The following is a 15248-nucleotide window of genomic DNA, read 5'->3' as shown; positions in this document are numbered from 1 at the left end:
GAGCTATCATTGTGTGTGTGTGTGTAAATGTTTTGACAGCAAATCCAGTTATTTCAGTGTATCAAAAGCTATTTATTAATTCACTCTACTGTTGCTCTAAATTCTATTTTATTAAAGTTTTATCAGTTTTATTGAGGTATAATTTACAAATTTACTCAATGTAACTGTACAGTTTGGTAGTTTTTTCATAAACTTATATAGTTAGGCAACCATCAGCTTAACCTAATTTTAGAAACTTTTGATTAAACCCCAAGAGTGCCCTCATGCCCATTTGAAGTCAAAACCCACTACTACCTGCAGGGCACAGACCACACACATCTAGCTTCTTTTACTCAGGACAACCTATTTTATATTTGCCCGTTTTGCAGCGTGTATCAGTAGTTTGTTTCTTTATATTTCTATGTAGTATTCTACAGAAGGGATACATATTTGTTTATTTATCCAATCACTAGTTAAAGGACATCTGGAATGTTTCTAGTTTTTAACAATTGTAAATAATACTGCTATGAATATTTGTATATAAATCTTTGTGTAGGCATATATTTTCATTTTTATGAATACCTATAAATGGAATTTCTGTATCTTATAAAAAGATGCTTAAATTTTCAAACTGAGTAACTTATTTTAAGTATATGTTTATATTATTAAGGAACTGTCAAACTGGTTTCTGAAGTGGTACTATATTCTTTGGTGAAATGTATACTCAAATATTTTACCCATTTTTTATTGTATCATTTATCTTCTTACTGAGTTTTGAGTACTTTATATATCCTTCTTACGAGTCCTTTATCAGACACATATTTTTCTCCCCAAAATGACTTATCTTCTTATTTATTTAGTGGTGTCTTTTGAAGAGCAAAAGATTTCAACTTTTATAAAATCCAATTTATGATTTTTTCTTTTATGTAGTATCCTTATGGTATCATAGCTGAGAAATCTTTCCTTAATCTAATGTCGCAAATATATTACTATGTTTTCTTCTAAAAGGTTTTTAGTTTTACCTTGCAAATATGTTTAAATGATCAATTTTGAGTTATGGTGGGAATTTATGTGTGGTGTGAGGTGAAGATATTGGTTTATAATTTTTGGCATATAAATATCCAATTATCCTAGCACCATTTGCTCAGAAAAAAACTCTTCAAATGAAATGTCTTGGCACATTTGTTGAAAATCAATTGACCAGAATTATATAGGCATTTTTCTGGGTTGTCCATTAGGTTGCATTTATATGTGTATGTGTTAACACCAATATCACATTGCTTTGATTACTGTAGCATTATTATAAATTTGAAATCAGGCAGCATAAAGTCTCCAATCTTGTTCTCCTTTTTTGAAGTTGTTTCAGTTACTCAAGGTTCTGCAGCTTTTACGTTAAGTGTTAGAATCAGCTTATCGATTTCTGTCACAAGAGGAGGAGACTGCTGTCTGTATTAAATCCTTCCACCTTCTTCACTCTTGTGTTATTTTTTATGAGGGACCTATAGTAGTGTTAATCATTGTTCCTCTATTGAAAAGGAGTGTTTTCTTTTTCTTCTGGCTACTTAAAAATTTTTTAAAGATTATTAGTGGCTTTGGCTGATTTTATTAGAGAGTTCCTTGCTTTAGTTTGCTTCTGGTTTCTTATTTGTGGGGTTTGTTGAGCTGCTTGTATCTAAATTTATATTTTTCACCAAATTTGGAAATATTTCAGCCATTGTATCTTCAAATGGCCTTTCAGCTTAGTATCTAACCCTCAACACTCTCCCTACTAACTGGATATTTCTAAGGAAGGAATGATGTCTTTGTTGCCAGCATTGTACACTATGAAGAACCCAGGGCTTAGTACATATTAGTTAACCAATATCTGAATGAACTAATGCATGAATTTCCAAAGTAGCATTTGTAGCATTTGTTCTACTCACTTATTTTGGTTAAGCAGTGTGTCTGTATTAACTAGAAATAATAAAGTGATTATATAACACCAGTTTGGTTTACTATAATTCTCAGGCTTGTTTAATTAAGTCCCACCATCTCAGGCCAGAACACTCTAATATGCCTTCTCCATCTTTACTCGTATTTCTTTTCACTACCCCTCCTGCATTTGAAAGGAGTAGAAAAAAGAAAACAAAAAAGTGAGGGATAAAGTTGTAGAAGGGAGAGGTGAAGAGAGAAAATGCACTTGAACTTTCTTTTTCAATGCCTTAATGATCAGTATGGAATTTTCTGATCTTCACACCTACGAGGCTGCACTTTAGGAAATTTTATTGACTTATTTTTAGGTCAAATATTCGTCCGTGTTAAGGATAATACATATGTGGAAATGAGTGGCGGTTCTTGGGATTATGCCAATTTTAACAGCAGCCAACATTTATTGAGTACTTATTATGCCGTAGGGACTATTATAAGGATTTGTCTTGTTATTTGCAAGAGCATTACAAGTTCTATATGATTATTTTACTCTTTTATGGATATGGGAGCTAGACTGCAGGGAGACTAAGTGAATTACAAAAGTTCGTACAACTTGCAAATGACAGAGCTGAGATAAAACTTAGGCATTCTCGTCAGAATGTCTTACTTGCACCTCTTCCAACTAAGCACACCTCGGCACAATAGTGTACATTTTCCTAGTATAACATAATTTCACTTTTTGTTAAAAGTGAAAATAAGACTACATTTATGATTTTATTATATTTATGGTTCTGCTGAAAGATACTGATTCCACTACATTATGGACCTAATTTATCCAAAAATATCTGTAAAAGAAGCATGTGCCTCCCTGTGGTCTTCAAGATTGTATGTGAATATATATGCTCTTTTTTCTAAATTTAATGTTTATGTTATTTTTTTTCCATTACCCAACATGTGCTTAAATGCCTTAGGACTTTTGAGACCATCACTTTTGAAATAAAGAATTTTAGGACAGTTTTAGGTCTTTATTTTATTTTTTCAGCTTTTTATTTTATTTTTAATTAAATTTATTGGCATGACATTGGTTAATAAGATTACATAGGTTTCAAGGGTACATTGCTATGACACATTATCTGTATACTGCATCGCGTGTCCACCACCCAAAGTCAAATCATCTTCTGTCACCGTGTGTTGGGCCCCCTTTACCCTTTACTACACTCCACCCCCTACCCTCTGGTAGCCACCATACTGTTGTCTGTGTCTGTGAGCTTCAGTTTTATATCCCACATACGAGTGAAATCATATGGTTCTTAGCTTTTTCTGATTGACTTATTTAGCTTAGCATAACATTCTCAAGATTTTTAGAAAAATTGCCAAGACATACAGGTTACTTAAAGATGGTGCTCTTGAGGTCACTATTGAAGTTAAGTCTTACACAAGCACTTTGGGTTCATACAAACAAAATGTTTTGGACACGTGTGCCTCTGTGTGCTGGTACTTCTCCAATCTTCTACTCTGACTTTGCCTACTGATTTGCCGATGTACATACTTGGTTATAAAGAGAGAAAATATTCCAAATAGCTTACCCAGTTAAAATCCAGCACCAAAAAGCATATATGGTGAAAATGATGGGTCTTTATTGCCCTGTTGGTATAAAACAAAACAAAACAAAACAAAAAGCACCAAGGAGATAGGTAGACACATGATAGATCAGTAGCCAAATGAACTTTAAATACTTTGGAAGTCAGTTGTTCTTTCCCAGCATGCAGTAGAATTGCAGGCTACTTTTGACACAGCAGCTCACCATCAGTAGCCCCTGGAGTCGGAGGTAAAAATGTCATGAAGAACTGAAGGAAAAAATGTATATGTATATTCTGCTGTTGGAAATTCTCATTATCCCAGCACTTTCATATCCCAACAGGTTGGAATCAGTCTCTTGCCCTAAACTTTGTGGCTATAGCAACGTGTACTACTGCACACCCCTCCTGCCAATGGATGAAAGAATTTCGTCTTCCTAATAAAAAGCACCATGCCTTGGAATAATTGTATCTATAAAATTTTAAACCACAAATGCCCAGTATCAAAACAACAAAAACCCATCCACATTCATTTCGCAAGGCAAGTCACTTCTATTTAAAAGCAAATAAAATAGCATCAGCTCAAGCTCTGTACTGCCCTATAGCTTTAAAACACATTGGATAATGAAAGAGGTTAGGATGATGTCTATCTCTGAAAGCACTGCACCTTGCCCTTGAATGTACAATTAACACACAGGTCAGAGTAGGCACACCCATGCCGTGAGTTCATGAAACCCACTTCAGAGTCCAAACCAGTGTCAACAAATTTCTTTCCTATGGAATGTGCTCCTTTAGCATTCTGTTGGATTGTTGGCTAGTTCATTAATATTTTACAACAGAAAGTAAATGTCTTGAGATTCCAAAATCATCACACACTACCTCAGCTTCACTCTATGGGTTATTATAATGTCATCAAAATCTTTTGATGTATGTATAGAAGCCTCCTTACAGGGAATGGTTTCTATTCTCAGTTTATACATATGCAGAAGGGAGAAAACCTGTAAAATTCAACTTTAATGCCATTGAAGATTTGGAAGGCTGTTTTGGAAATCTGTGTGCATTTTTGTCTTCAGGATGGTTCCCATGGTGAAGAGTATTCAGCACCTTTTTTTTTCAGGATGAATCAACCCTCTTGAGTTTTTCATCTTTTTTATCTGGCCTCCTGTTTACAAATTGATAAAGAAAATATTAAAATGGAATGAATATAAATAGCAGATGCAGAGTGTATTCTGCCAAGAATACAGAATGCCTTAGAACTGGTTTCTAGGGAAAAATACTTCTTGACATTTGTTACTCAGTGAAGAGTCCATTCCAACTGTAGCTGAAACTATTGGATATATATATACATACATATATATATATATATATATATATATATATATATATATATGCAGATTGAAGTGGGAAAGCAAGGCAAATATCAGAACAAAATTTTTTCAAATATTGTCTTCATATGACAGAAGCTCAATAATTACTTGCTGAATAGAAATGACATTTATGAAAGTGTAGTGAAAAATTAAACTTTTTCTTACTAGATGTATGCAAAAAAGTTTCATTTCAGAAACTTCTTACCTTAAAAGTATTTAAAAAAATTTTTTATCTTCACCCTAGGACATTCTTTCATTGCCTTGTCAGAGAGAGGAAGGGACGGAGAGACACTCTATGCAAGGAGGAAGCATGGATTGGTGGCCTCCGGTACGTGCCCGGACGGGGGGTCCTAAGTGCCTAGTCCTGGGACCAACCCACAGCCTCGGTACGTGCCCTTACCGGGAATCAAACCTGCAACTTTTCAGTTATGGGATGACACCCCAACTGAGCCACACTGGCCAGGACTACCTAAAAAATGTTTAAACAAAGCTAAAAGCTGAATGAATGAACACATATTTTGTCCACTTAGATTTAAAAGTTGTCACTTTTGCACTTGCTCTGTGGGTGTGTTTGTATCCTTATGTGTAAGTAGCTTTACTGTAAATTTGCAAGTTTGCGGTGAGGACCTGTTTTCATCTCCCGTTCATGTCGGGGTGGAGTCTTAGTGTACAATTAGCCTCGGGGAAGACCGAGAGGGCACCTACACCATCAAGGGTGGTGGTCTTGCAACACATTTACCCAAGCACACACCCCAGAAAGCTAAAATACAACATAAAAAGAAAGTTTTAAATATTAAATAAGACATTCTTGGTATTTTTTCATTTAGTTAATTTATTAATTAATTGTACTAAATATTTTTGTTCTTGAAATATTAATCAATATTAATTTTCAGTGAGAGCACTATAATGAAAAATATCTTATTTTGAAAAAGCGAGTTTAATTTTAAAATAACTTACTAACTAATTAAATTAGAAATAAAGTTAATTTAGTTCTAAATTAGATTTACTTTCGGTACTGTTTCTAATAGCCATATAACTGGAAAAAAAACTTCACAATGGTGCAAAAACTAATGGGAGGAAAGTTTCATTTGCTGTACTGACTAAATGACGATACACATACTCTACCACATGCTCCAATAATGAAAAAGATTTGTTGAAGTTTAGCTAATATATATCCATCTTCCCCAATGCCAATTGGTTGCATTAGCAGACTAACTGGAAGATACTGGATTTTAATTATAATAGAAAATTGATTAAACATAAATTCTTGTAATTCTTCATTTGGAAGATGAACAAGTTAGAAAATTCAGTTTCCAAGTTTTTGTTTTTGTTTTAATTTGACCAAGCATGAAAATCTGTTCTTTAAATTTGAAATAATACCATTTCAGAAACAAAATTCACTTAACGATTGTAACATTCCAAATATCTATTTTTAATGTTCTCTTTTATTCTATGAAATTCTTTTGAAAAAGCAACATTTTCTTAATTATTGCAAAACGGTATCTGTCCCTTAAAAGCCATAACCAAGTATACTTATTTTTATATGTTAATATCTGTAGCTGGCATACTGTTGACAGCCATGGATTATGATATAAAAGTTTTTGTGAAATTGGAAGAATAGATGTATCTTTGTTTTTAAAAAAAAAAGTACATCTTTAAGCTCAATGATTTTTAAGTATTTCACAATTGAATAATCTTCAAAGTCTTGCATGGTACAAAGGTTTTTGTGGCCACTCCTGATTTCTTTACACGGTACTCCAAAGATTCTACTATTTAAGATCATAAATTCCATCAGTCCATTACTTCACAGTACACTGAATGACTTGAAACTGAATCAAAGATTTAGAGAGCCGCTGTCAGGCCCTTCTTGTCCTATAACCTCTCTTCTCCTCTTCCTTCAAGACACCTAACATTCTCCTCGACATACATACCAGTCACTCTGTGTTACAACTAAGAAAGTATGTATTTTTTCTGTTTTCTTTCTTTTTTCAGAAAAGATTATAAATCCAGACAACCTAACTTATTTATTAAATAAAGGGGAGAGTTCTGAGGACAGCAGATTTGGGGAAGACAGAGTATGTTAGACATACTTTTTCCCATTCCTCCTGCTATGTACAGCCGAAAAGTCCTGGGTATGATACAGCGTTGGGCAAAAGTAGGTTTACAGTTGTTTGTAGGAAAATAATACGATACTTACTAAATTTTGTGTTTTGTGGACTCACAACTATAATCCTACTTTTGCACTACCATGTGTGTAAATAAATATAAGAAATCTTTGAAAGGTAGGGTATTGGCTAGAGACTGTGGGACTCAGGTGATGTGGTTCTTGGGTTCTCTTTTGCCTTAAGTATTCCAACCAGGGTGCTGCAGAAGTAAACTAGTCAGAAACACCAAATGATGCAAGAAAAAACAACCAACCAAAGGTCTGCTGCCTTTTGCTCAAGGGATAGCAAAGGAGCAATCTGCTAAGACAGAAGACTGTAGACAATTTCTATGCTATTCCAGCCAAATGTCTCCAGAAAAAAAATGGTGGCTCCATCCTTACCCACGCTGGCAAAGGCTATGTGGGAGCCTGTAATCACTCAGGTGATTATAATGCAGTGCCCCAAGCCCCTTCATCCACTACCTCCCCTGCCCCAAGCCATGTTCGTGTCGGAAAAGGCTGAGTCAGGATCTGGGACTTTCATCCATGCCAGGTGTTAAAGAGGTTCTCTACTTCTGCAGTGTTAGTGGAGACCAGGTGGGGAGCCTGGATTTCATCCCCAAAGTACCCCTTTCCTTCCCTCCCAGGGTGGTGTCAGAGGAGGCCTATGAAGAATCAGGACTGTCACCAGGGCTCAGGGGTAACAGCCACACCCTCATGGTGGTGGCTACTTGGAGAGCCTGTCCAGAAGTAACAAGGAGCCCCTCCCCTTCACACAGGTGTTCCAAGAGGCTGTGTGGAGAACCTAGACCATCCACTACCATTTAGCAATAAGGAGGCTGAGTCCTCCTTTCCCCATGAGATCGGTGTCAGAGGAGATCTACTAAATCAAGATTTAAATAAGATCCCGTCTCCTAACATAGTACCCCAAATGTTCATGTATTCACTGAAAAAAAATCACGCATACAAAGACTCAGGGTGCATGCTCTCTGGACCATGCCCAAGCCTTCCCTCCCTTCTTTCCCTGGGTACACATCTGTTGCTCTTTTTCTTCTAAGCTCCAAGGGTCCTCCTTTTGTCTCTGTAACTTGCTTCATGAGTCCATGCAACCCATCTGGCTCAATTCTTCTGCCTCTTTGACTTTCTTTTTAAAAGGCTAAGTAGACCTTGAGAGCTTGTTTGGAAGTGTGATCAGGGGAGTCCAGCTACTCGTATACCCTTGACTGAAAAATGGTACTCTCTTCTAGTGGGGAAGGTCATCCTTTTGGCCCTAGATCACAACTTTGGGAGGGACACACATAGATCAGTGAGGGAGAAAGAGGACGGCAGCCTAGCCAGCCAGATCAACCGAATCAATGCTGGCGAGCAATGGAGTGACATGTCACAGCCAGATCAAAAGAAATCTTACCTTTTGCCACAGCATGGATGGACCTGGAGATTGTTGTACGAAGTGAAATAAGCCAGTCAGAGAAAGAACAATACCATATGATCTCACTTATACATGAAGTCTAATGAACAAAATAAACTGACAAAGAAAATAGAAACAGACATGGAACAGACTGACAGCTGTCAGAGGGGAGGGGTTTTGGGAGGAACTGGATGAAAGAAGGTGAAGGGATTAGCCAAATAACATATATGCATAACACGTAGACACAGACAACAGTGTGGTGATGGCCAGAGGGAAGGGGTGGCAGGTGCTGCTTAGAGGCTGGCATAGGGGGAAAATGGTTAGGTCTATAATAGTGAAAACAATAAAGTAAAGAAAAATATACAAAAAATAAAATAAAAGGCTAAACAAACATCTTGCACTAGAAAAAAAAAAGACTCAGGACATCTTTTTGAATAAGGAAATGCATCAATAGATGTCAACACTACCATAACACATATGTGAGGATTATCTGGCAAAGGTTTTAAAGCTGTCATCATAAAAATGCTTCCACGTGCGATTATGAACATTCTTGGAACAAATGAAAAAGGACAAAGTCTCAGCAAAAAATAGAAACATAAATAAGAACCAAATGGAAATGTTAGATCTAAAGTATACAATAACTGAAGCAAAGGTTTCAGTGGATGAGCTCAATAGCAGAATGGAGAGGACAGAGGAAACCAGCAGTGAACTTGAGGATAGTACAATATAAACTGGACAATCTGAACAACAGAGAGAAAATAAACTAAGATGAGATAAACAGAGATTCAGGGTTTGAGAGATTTCATCTTAACAAAGATCTAACATTTGGTATTAGACTTCCAGAAGGAAAGGAGAAATATAGTGGACTTTAAAAAGTACTCAACAAAATAATGGCTGAAAACTTCCAAACTTGTCAAAAGAAAAAAAAAATCTACAGATTCAAAAAGCTATGGGAGCTCCAAATCCAAAGAAACTCAAGCTAACATACATCAGAGTCAAATTTCTGAAAACTGAAAACAAAACAAAAACCACTGAAAGCAGCCAGAGAATTCATGCATTACTTATAAGGGAACATCAACTGGAGTGAACAGCAAATTTTCCATCAGAACTATGAAGGCCAGAGGGAGGTGACACACATACTTACAGTGCTGAGAGAAAGGGGTAGCCAACCTATAATCCTGTATCGAGTGAAACCCCATAAGGAGATGTTTTCAGATAAAAAGAACACGCAGAGAATTTGTTGCTATAGCCCTACCATAAATGAATGGCTAAAGGACGTTCTCTAAACAGAAAGGAAATAACAAAGACAGAAGATTTGAACATCAGGAAGGAAGGAAGAACACAGTAAGTAAAAATATCAATCAATAAAACAGACTTTCTTTCTTTTGAGTCTTCTAAATCATGCTTATAATTTAAGCAAAAATTAAAACATTGTCTAATGTGGTTCTTAAGGTGTATTATAGACAATTTAATATAAATGAGGAAAGGTACATAAAGAAGGCACATAAGGGGGGTAAAGTTTCTAACTTCACTGTTAAAATTTCAACACTAGTACACTGTGACAAATTATGCATAGATAATTTAATACCTAGAGCACAGGTGGCAAACACAAGGACCTTGGGCCAAATCCAGCCCTCCACCTAGGTTCTACCTGTGGCAGCACCGAGCTCTCGCTTAACTGTTAAGGAGTAGTTACATTTATACAGTCCTAACATTACATTCGGCCCTTTGAAGGCAACTGTGAGGCTGATGTGGCCCCTGGTGAAAATGAGTTTGACACCCTGACCTAGAGCAGGCACTAAAAAAGTATACAGAGACACTAAAAACACTATATAGAACTCAAAATGGAACTCTTAAAAAAATGTTCAACTACCCCCTGGAAAGAATGAAAAAGATAATATTTTATGTAGACATACACAAGATTATTTAAAATATAATATGGAAAGGCAAAGAAACTAGAGCCACTAATAAAATAAAATTAAAAAATAATAAAGTATGAAGAATCAGTCTGCTCTATTTCACAAATTATATAGCTACACTACTGAAGATTGGGTGGTATTGGCAGAGGATAGATGTACGGATTAATGGAACAGAATAGAGAACAAGGAAACAACCCAGACAAGTAGAGCTAACTCATTTTGGACTGTTTCCAAAGCAATTCAATGAAGGAGGCACAGTCTTTTCAACAAATGGTGCTGGAGCAACGAGATACCTGTAGGCCAAAACAACAACAAAATGAATCCCAACTTAAACCTCAGACCTTTTAGAAAATTGACTAAGAGTTGACTAGGAAAAACTTGAGGAAAAAAACTAGTGGTGAATATTTAATATGGATAGTTGTAACGAAGACTAAAATAAAGGGGGGACAAGAGTGGAACAATAAAACAAGATGAAAGTGTTGCTGGCGATGTGATATAAGACAAAGTAGAACTCAACTAAGAAGGCATGAAATCATGACTGGGAAGGCCACGTTTTAATTCTAAAAGCCAAATGTTCATGTTGTGAACATCTTCTTCTCCAAATAACACAGTGTGCACCTTTAAAAAGATGATAGGGAGATAGATTTAAATACTAATAATAGGAGATTTTTAATATACCCCTATTAGTGTAAGAACAAAACGTGCCAGGATACAGCAGACCTAAACAACATAATAAGTCAGGAAATGTATGGATGTATATCAAACTTTACATTATGATAATAGTAAGTGAAGCTTCTTAAGCATTAAAAAAATTGCAAAAATTAATCACATGAAATTCCAAAAAAGTATCATTAATTTTCAGAGAGAAATGTTATGAACTGCAATGTCTGATCACCATGCAATACAACTACAGTGTTGGTCAATAGCTAAGGGGAAGGGAAACTGGAGAGCTATGAATCAAAGGGTGCAAGGTTTCAGTTAAACAGAATAAATCCTAGAGACCTACTGTACGGCACAGAGCCCCATAGTTAACAATACTCTATTATGTACATAAAATTCTGCTAAGAGGTTAGCTCTTATGTTAAGTGTTCTTATCACAAAAAATAACAATAACATAAATAGAGGATGGGAGGAGAGTTTTATCGGTGGTGGATATGTTTATATCATAGATGGTGATGGTTTCATGGTATATATGTGTCTCCAAATTCATCAAGTTGTATGAATTAAATATGTACAGACTTTGATATGTTAATCATCCCTCAATGAAGGTGGTTTTAAAAAAGAAATTAATGAGGTAAAGCAGAAAAGTGATAGCTCTAACATGAATAAATACAACTGTTCTTGAAAAAACACCAAATATTCAAACTGCTAGCTAATTTAATAAAGAAAATAGAGAAAACGCAGACATACAATGAATGACATGAAGGTAGTAACATTGAAACAGAACTACTATAAAAATATTGAAAAGGGCAACTTTGAAAACCTATATGCAAATGAATTTCAAAACCTAGTTTAAATTAATAACTAAAGGAAAACCACTTTACTAAAACTGATCCCATTAGAGGTAAAAAGGTTCATTTAAACACATTAATTTCTGTTGAAGAAAGTTTAAAAGTTATTAACAAACCACTCTACAGTAAAGCACCAGGTCATTATTTTCCCAGTAGAAAGCTACCAAATCTCCAAAGAAGAGAGAATCACAATGCTACATAAAATGTTGTGAGGGAAGTAAATGAAGAAAAATTCCCAACTCTTTTTAAGCTAGTTTAAAGTTAATAATTAAAACCAAATAGAGGACTTTGGGTCAAGATGGTGGTGTAGGCAGACATGGCTTGCCCATTTGCACAACCGCATCAAAATCACAACTATAATATAGAACAACCACCACTCAGAACCATCAGAAATCAAGTAGAATGGAAGTCTGACAACTACAGAATTAAAGAAACCACACCCATCTAGAATGGTAGGAGAGGTGCAGATGCCCAACAGGCTGGTTGCTCACCCACCTGCGGTGGATAAAAATTCAGGAGGGATATTTTGGGAGCAAGGAGTTTCAGCCCCACACCAGATACCCCAGCTCAGGCTTCCAGTGCCAGTAAGATAAGTCTGTACAATTTCTGGCTGCAAAAACTAGCAGGATTGAGTTGGTGGAAGAAACTGCCAGAGCCTCAAACAGCTCCTCTTAAAGAACCCATGCATGGACTCATGTATTCAGACTCACTCCCTCTGAGCTCCAGCACCAGGGTAGTAGCTTGAAAGGCACCAGTGGGATATTGGGAGAAACTGACATGTCTGGTATGAAGGCCAGCAAAGGTCATTGTCCCTTTTCTAAACCTTCCTGCTACAGAGCCAGCAAACTGGTGCCCTTATCAGAGACTCCATCAGCCTGGCTAACACTGTTAGACACTCCTTGGAGATCCTCAGAGTGTTTCTGCCCCAAGCAACTTATGGGCCCATGGAAGCTCCTTTTCCATATGTATGGCTGGTTTGGGCTTATACTGCATAACTTCCTAATTCCTCTCAAACAAGCAAGAGCTGGCCTCAGTGACCCTCAGGCCTAGCCCTAAGAGGAGGAGCCAGCCTAGATTGACAGCTTGGCTTTGTCTGGGAATCTCCAAGCCCAGCACAAGTACCAGCCATCTCAGATTGCTTTACAGCCCAGGAAGAGTGGCCCTGGGAAAAAGACAGGTGGGGACTGACCTTGGACTGTATCACCTAGGAGACCCCAGGACCAGCTCCTATTGATCTGCTGACAGAAACCAAGGCTCAACTACAAGAGGAGGGTATACTCAGCCCACATGAAGGGCACACCTCAAGAACCCAGCTTGGGTGATAGGGGAGGCTGTGTCACTGGACCCTCCGGGACACCTATTACATTAGGCCATATGACCAAGACACAGAATCAAAGCAGCTGTAATACATAGAAACAAAAACAGGGAAGCTGCCAAAATGAGAAGACAAAGAAACACGGTCCAGATGAAAGAACAGATCAAAACTCCAGAAAACGAATGAAGTGAAATGGAGATGAGCAGTCTATCAGATGCAGAGTTCAGAACACTGGTTATAAGGATGCTCAAGGACTTAGTGAGGCCCTCAGCAGCATAAAAAAGATCTAGTCAGAAATTAAGGAGACACTAGTTGAAATAAAAACAATTTACAGGGAAATAACAGTAGAGTGCATGAAGCCAAGAATCGAAACAATGATTTGGAACATAAGGAAGAAAAAAACAACCAATTAGAGAACAACAAGCAGAAAAAGAATCCAAAAAACTGAGGATAATATAGCAGCCTCTGGGACAATTTCAAGAGGTCCAACATATACATCATAGGGGTATCAGAAGGAGAAGAGAATGAGCAAGAAATTGGAAATCTATTTAAAAAAAAATAATGAAAGAAAACTTCCCTAATTGGCTGAAGGCAATAGACACACAAGTCCAGGAAGCACAGAGAGTCTCAAACAAGATGGATGGAAAGAGGCCCACTCCATGACACATCCTAATTAAAATGTCGAAGGTTTAAGATAAAGAGAGAATATTAAAAGCAGCAAGAGAAAGAAGCTGGTTAACTACAGGGGAGTTCCCATAAGACTTCCAGCTGATTTCTCAAAAGAAACTTTGTAGGCTAAAAGGGATTGGCAAGAAATATTCAAAGTAATGAAAAGCAGGGACCTGCAGCCAAGATTGCTCTACCCAAGGTATCATTTAGAATTGAAGGGCACATAAAGAGTTTCTCAGACAATACAAAACTAAAGGATTCATCATCACCAAGCCATTATTATATGAAATGTTAAAGGAACTTAAATTTAAGAGAAGATCAAAACTATGAACAATAAAATGACAATAAATACATATCAATAATTGAATCTACAAAATGTAAGCAACGTAAGCAAACAAGAAGAACAGAGACAGAGTCATGGATATAGAGAGTGTTTTGATGGTGGCCAGATGAGATGGGGGAATAGGTGAGGCATTAAGAAGTACAAATAAGTAGTTACGAAATAGCCATGGGGATGTAAAATACAGTATAGGAACTGTGCTAGCCAAAGAACTTATACACCTGACCTATGGACATGAACATGGTGGGGGTATTGCCTGAGGGTTAGGGGATGCTGGGTGAAGGGCGAAATATCAGGGCAACTGTAATAGCATAATAAATAAAATAGAATAAAAAATAAAGATAGCACAAAGAGAAATTTATAAAATAAAAATTAAATATTCATGAAGATAAGCCCACTATGTAAAGAAAATTAAGTAGTATTTATTTCAAAAATACAAAGCTGATTGATTATTCTTTTCTCCCTTTCTCTCACACACACATACACACACATAAATGCACATAGATATATACACCATACACAATAAGGAAAAGGGAATATTCCTAATTTATCTTCCATTATTTTGTACTGCACTAGAGGAATAGGACTATTGTGCAACACAATTAAATAAAATAAATCAATTGGAGACCAATGAATTAGATGAGGTAAAAAAAAATCACTATTAGCAGAAGACATGATAGTGTACTTATAAAACCTGAGAGAATCAATTATTATGTTTTCAAACAATAAAAAATTGAGTCAGGTAGGAAGATACACAAGTGATACAAGTCAATAATTTTCATATATGAGGTCTGTCTGGAAAAAGTCCAACTACTATTAATATAACCAGAAGGGTTTGCACAACATCAATGTAACCTGGTAGCCAAGGAGAGCGGACTGGGATGTGTATGCATGAACAATGATGACTTTACTGTACTAGTCAGTGGGGGTGGTAGACGCCATTGAGTGAGCATGTGTACTGTGTGGCCTTCACATTCAAAATGACTGAGAGAGTAGAGCAATGAATCTGCATCAAATATTGCCTTATGCTTGAACATTCCTCCACAGAAACTATTCAGATGATTCAGAAGGCCACAGCTATGAGCAACTGGTGATTGGCAGCTTCATCATGA

The sequence above is a fragment of the Desmodus rotundus genome, chromosome 10 (assembly GCF_022682495.2).
Source record: "Desmodus rotundus isolate HL8 chromosome 10, HLdesRot8A.1, whole genome shotgun sequence".
Lineage (NCBI taxonomy): Eukaryota > Metazoa > Chordata > Mammalia > Chiroptera > Phyllostomidae > Desmodus > Desmodus rotundus.
The sequence above is the reverse complement of the archived record's forward strand: the minus strand, read 5'-3'. Positions refer to the sequence as shown.